Genomic DNA, 6,352 nt, shown 5'->3' with positions numbered 1-6,352 from the left:
AATTAGGCTCTAAAATTAAAATAGCCATGTGGCATTAACAAAGTTAAAAAATAAGTGAAATGGAGATAAATGCCTTCTCAATTCATTATGTTAAATATTTTATATATAGTCGGTCATGAAATATTAACAATGGAAATGTGTGTACCACCTTTGAAAACAATACAGAAAATACGTCTTTCAAAACGTAATGAAGGCATGACTTGAGCAAATAAACTTTGATTTTTAACATAAATATTCAAAAGTAAAATAAGACACATACATGCAAAAACTATTTTCTCAGCCTTTGAATGTGATAGATTTGTCTTAAATATTTCTTAAGCAATTTTCAATTGACATGTTAAACATCACAGAAAAATGTGTGTGAAGCACCTTGCATCTGTCAGAGCTTCTTAAAGTTAATTCCGTTTTAATATGTTTGCTTCTTTTTTATTGCAGTATACTATCTTTCAGTGTGTCAGATTCCAATATCGACATACTATAGGAAAAAGACAAATATAATCTTGGCAATTCTAAAAGAACTGATTCTAAATGTATCTTATTTTAATAATGATCCATAAACCAACAATTATTAGAATTTGGAATAAAATATTGATTTTACACACATGTTGCTTTTATATAATGTCCTTTTACATAACATTCTCAGTTGCTTATATGGAATCCAAACGAAGATTTATATGAGATGCATGTAGACTCCTACCTAAAGTTGTACCAGTCCACACATAAGGAATAATTTCACAGGGGCAAACTCCATGATTTGTGTTAGTTTTATTTCCATTAACTTTCAGCAAAAGAAGTTAAAAACTTTATGTCCCATATGTCCTATGTGTAATAATATTCTCTTAGATCTCCTAAGACACATTATAAAATTTTCCATTAATTAATGATGCACAAACCCATGAATTTGTTAGAAATCAATTTGTCTTTTCTTATTATCTTCCCTAGTTTGGCAACCATGCCACATAATTCTTTTTCTTGCCACACATATAATTTTATAGCACAGGAGAATTAGATTGAATTGAAGAACTGAAGTAGAATTGAAGTCCAAGTGTGTTAGTGAAAGGAAGTATCACTAAAAGACATTCCATATGTACTACATTTCCCTAAAATGTGTTTTGTTTTTCTCCAGCATAGAAATGTTTTGCTTACATCAAGACCATAAGAAGTTTTCTATCTTTTGGTCCTCAATTCCTAACTCATCAATCAATTTCTGTTTCATCACCAGTGCACTGAGGTTTCTTTCCAGGCCACTGCAATTATTTGAAAATTATGTAAAACAAAGTATGCTGTCTCTTTCTGTTTCTCTCTCTCATAGTTATACCAGTTCAACTGTCTCTGTCCAACTGCCCATTTGTCCCCTTTGCATCTCATCACTTTTTCTTGCCCATGTCTCCTCTCATCCTCAGTTAAGATTTTGGTTTGGACAGATCCCAGTAGTTATGTTGAATATAACTGCTGCAGCTAAGATGGTATATGGAGCATAATGAATGAGTGCTTTCAATTCTAGAAAGATGCAGTAGGAAGAGCCAGTCTCTTTAAAGAACTTTCACATTTTCATTAGAGCCAGAAGCAATGCATTTCATGAAGAGAGTGGGCATAAAGAAAGGTTGGTGGGCCAGGCGCCGTGGCTCAGGCCTGTAATTGCAGCACTTTGGGAGGCCGAGGTGTGAATCACTTGAGGTCAGGAATTCAAGGCCAGCCTGGCCAACATGGTGAAACCCTGTTTCTAATAAAAATTGAAAAAAAAAAAAAAAAAATTAGCCCAGTGTTGTGGCAGGAGCCTGTAATTCCAGCTACTTGAGAGGCTGAGGCAGGAGAATTGCCTGAGCCCAAGAGGCGGAGGTTGCAGTGGGTTGAGATTATGCCACTGCACTCCAGTTTAGGTAACAGAACGAGACTCCGTTTAAAAAAAAAAAAAAAAAAAAAAAAAAAATGTTGGTGTTTTCATGGGAGCGCAATTGGAGAGTTGGGGAAATACTCAGCTATAAATGAATCTATTGGGAACAATAAAACAAAAATAAAGGGATGAAGTTATAAAAACAGACAGCAGAACTCTACTAAATAAACATGGAGAAAAAAAATGGATATATCGTAAGTTTCGAAAACACATTTTGTACTTAACTGTCTGAATTAGCGTTAATATTTTATTTTAATTGGTATCAATTAATCTTGAGACTGGGCCCAGGGAAGGGCTAGCCATTCATTAATAGGGCATTGCTTGTTAGCCAAATAGAATATATGGAGCTATTTCAACATTTTCATTCATTCATAAATTAATATTTTTAAAAGCCTGGATATTAAATGTCAGCTCTTATCTAAAAATTGCAGGTTGTATTGCATAGGTTCAATTACAATTATTATTTGCAAACAAACATAGTCCTAAGAACAAACGACTTGAAAATTAATATTAGCTTTACTTTAAAGAAAACTACTTATTTTGGAGTGTGAAACTAAATTTAGATCATGTAGAAATTTTATATTTTTTCTTACAAGAAAAAATTAAATTTTGGGCCGGGCGCGGTGGCTCAAGCCTGTAATCCCAGCACTTTGGGGAGGGCCGAGGCGGCAGGGATCAATGAGGTCAGGAGATCGAGACATCCTGGCTAACACGGTGAAACCCCGTCCTACTAAAAAAATACAAAAAACTAGCCGGCGAGGTGGCGGGGCGCCTTGTAGTCCAGTTACATCGGGAGGCTGAGGGCAGGAGAATTGGCGTAAAAACCCGGGAGGCGGAGTTTGCAGTGAGCTGAGATCTGTGCCACTGCACTCCAGCCTGGGTGACAGATGCGAGATCCTTCTCAAAAAAAAAAAAAAAAACAAGAAAAAATAAATTTTGATCTGGCCATTCAGAATTTGCTCCTTCTTTGCAACTGAGGATAGGACTCCCCACTGTCTAGTTTATCTGTAGAGTCCCACCTTGTGTGAATATCCTACAGATGAGTAGCGTAATATATTTCATAACAGCCTAGCTAATGCTTTTCTCAGAGAAACGTGACAATTCAGCAAAATAAACAGAGTTAATAGAAAAAAAAAATAACATCCATAATACTAAAGGTTAATTTTGACCAAACCTTCTGTAATATATCCTACAAGTTTAGATCTCATATATTACACCATTACATTCCATGAAATATTATATCCTGGAATGACTGAAAAAGCAAAAATTCTTCTTCAATGCAAAGTGAATTTACTATGTTTTGTATAAGAAACTTTAGGGTTTTCCTGAAATATACAACAATTTAGGAAGAGATATATTATTAAGAAACACATTCAAATATAGAAAAGTGAAACAATCAAACATTTTGGCCTTAAAAATTCATGAAGAGCTATAGAACCTAGAGCCATGAATGACAGAAGAGTGACACAGGCTTCCACATCTACAGCTACTCAAAACAGAGCAAGCTCTACCACAGAGGGTAACTCGCCACTTACAAAGACTCAGCCACTCTTCATGCTTGCTGCCGCCTCAGCTACTTTATTCTCATTCTCTCTCATAATCTTCAATTCTTCAATTCAATCTAATTCTCCTGTGTTGTAAATTGCATGTGTGACAAGAAAAATAATTATGTGGCATGGATGCCCAACTAGGAAACTGGTAACTGCTCATCCACAGTTCGTTTTATGCACTTGTAATCCAAATATACAGAAGCCATCTCAAGGCCAGTTTCAACATTACATGGCATTTAAAGAAGCATAAATTTAATGTTAAACTTTTGAAAAGTACTGAAGTAATTTAATGTAGGTTTCCGACAGGAGATGAACAATGAAGCATCACCTTAAACAAACAGACAAAAAAAATCTTTAATGTTTTCTTCCCCATATGTTCCACTTTTCCTAACAAGTGTTTACTCACTCAACTTCCTTTTCCTCTCTCTTCCTCTATGCATTCCAGTTTTACAATTTATCCTTTTTTGCCCCTTTGAATCCCTCATCCCTTCTCATATTGATACATGGTCTGTTCCATCACTAGCCTGTTTACTAAAGGGTAAGTGTTTTACTTAGGCTAGTGGTTAAACAGGAAAATGTATTTTCCTCTTTAGAAGTTAAGGGGAGAAATGGATCTCAAATATTTAAGATCTGTGTTTCATGGTAACATTCTCTTAATATAACAGCACTGGCATATGTCCAAAAACAGTACTGCAATGTTGACTTTTGGGACCTAGTTTCCTTTCAAACCAACAGTGTAAAAATTGTATTTTATATTATTTTATTTTGTCTTATTTTGTAATTGAGCTAAACCTATTTTTTATTTTATTTTTGCAATTTCTCTGAACACAGTGTCATCAGACTTGTTCTGATTATTCTCCAACTTCTCTCCCCTGGGAAGCTTTCGTGTTGGGAAATTTGGAGAAGTCCCAGAGAAAACAAATGCTAATTGTTCAGTGCCCTTCGCACCAGTTTCAAGTGTGTATATAGGAAGCTATGAAGCAGTACTGTTGTGTGAAGCAGTGATATAAACTTATTCACAAAAAAAAACTGTGTAGATCAAACGTATTTCTTTATCTTACATACAGCAAACTAATGGGAATTCAAACTGAGTCAGACTGAGACATCCTTGTGTGATCTACAAAATTCACTTAACCATTCAGTTAACCAATAAAGCTTTTAAAACTATTAATATTTTTCTCTCTAAGCTACTAATAATTTCTCCACTGACTTGTTGCATTATAATTACCGAAAATGTAATCCACCAAATTTTTTAGGCTCCCACAATGTACCTTCCAGACTGAATACACGTGCAAAGAAATCATCCATTTTTGAAGGGAAAGAGTTTATGTGCTAGACTTGTAATTGGAGGCAAAATTCAACTGACTGTGTGAATTTTTCTAGAGCTTTAAAATGTTCCAGAATCAAAATATAATTCACTGATGCTGTGATTGAACGAACAAATCCTAATGTTATAGCATCCGAATATTTACCTACCTTTTATCAGTTCTCAATCTTTTAAGTCTATCACCCTTATGGTGTTTTAGTAGCATATTATATTACAGAAGAACAATGAATGGAGATATTAATTTGGACTTTTTTCTTGCTTTATCCATCCCCATTTTTTTTTGCCTTAACTATTAAATGCTCTATTTTTGAAAGGTTTTCTCTGCTTTTATGTTTTCTTATTTTGAGAAGATTGTGCTGCAGAGAACAAAGAAAAAAAAAAACTACATCATGATGCATGCCTTTAGTAGCATTTGATTTTGAAAAGTTAAGGAATTCTGTTTGTTTCATTGTGCTAGTGTGATAGACAAGGCCTGCTAGTAAAATCTCAGAGAGGAAGTGCTTAATGGTGCATCTTGGGATGCTAGGCTATAGACAACAGGCTCTAAGCCTCTATGTCTATCACCAGGCATAATTCCAAGGTGCAGGGCTCCTATTTTCAAGGATCAATGAAAATATTACCAATAATTGTTATGGACCAAAGATCAGAAGGATCTCACTAAGTGCTCTGATGTGTTTAAGAATCCCAACTTCCTTTGCCTGACCTTGGGAGTCCCAGTCATAACTAAGATGAATTTTCTCCTAACGCAGAATCATGGAGGTTCAATGTAATTTTATTTAAAGAAAATGTTAATGTGGGTATGTCTCATATAACAAATTTAGTAGAACAGGATTCGGGACCACAAAATAAACATGTCTCAAAGCCTCTTCCTCTATCCCTGGTAAATACTCTTCACGTGATTTTTATGATCTATGGGAACAAGAGTCTTTAACTAGAAGTTCCAAGTCTTTTTTTCAATTTATTTCCTATGGTAGCAACACAGCCACTGGTAAATCTGGCCCTAGACAATGTAACTGATCAAGAGTACTGAACCATTTCACTTTGATCTGCACACACGCTTTTTCCTATAAGTGAAGTACTCCAATTGCTTAACTGTTGGGTATCCATGAATTTGATATTTATCTTTAGACTGCAAACTCTTGAGAAGTTTCTCAAAAATGCTTAATCTAGATTACTCATGAAGTCCTGGTGAAATCTAATTTCCTTACTAATACAGAGTCTAGATATATTAATCCAGAGTGGCTTCTGCAATTTCCCTCCAAAGCTTATCATGTAACCAGAGGTTGATATTAACTTCTTGGTATAATAAATCCAACAACATAAGAGTTAACCATTATTTATAGTTATTTATCCTTGATAAAGTGTCCCAAATTTTCTACAGCTACCTTCTGGCCAGTATCACTAGGCATCTCAAGGGAAATAGCAAAATGACTCCCAAATCCTTACTGAATATTATGGACTGATAGCTGTCTCCTTCGAATTACCATGTTTTAGTCCTAATTCTCATAGTTACCATATTTGAAGACAAGGCTTTTTTTTTTTTTTTTTTTTTTTTTTTTTTTTTTTTTTTTTTTTTTTTTT

Source organism: Rhinopithecus bieti, unplaced genomic scaffold, assembly GCF_001698545.2.
Source record: "Rhinopithecus bieti isolate Rb0 unplaced genomic scaffold, ASM169854v2 scaffold_19910, whole genome shotgun sequence".
Taxonomy (NCBI): Eukaryota; Metazoa; Chordata; class Mammalia; order Primates; family Cercopithecidae; genus Rhinopithecus; species Rhinopithecus bieti.
Note: the sequence above shows the minus strand (reverse complement) of the source record.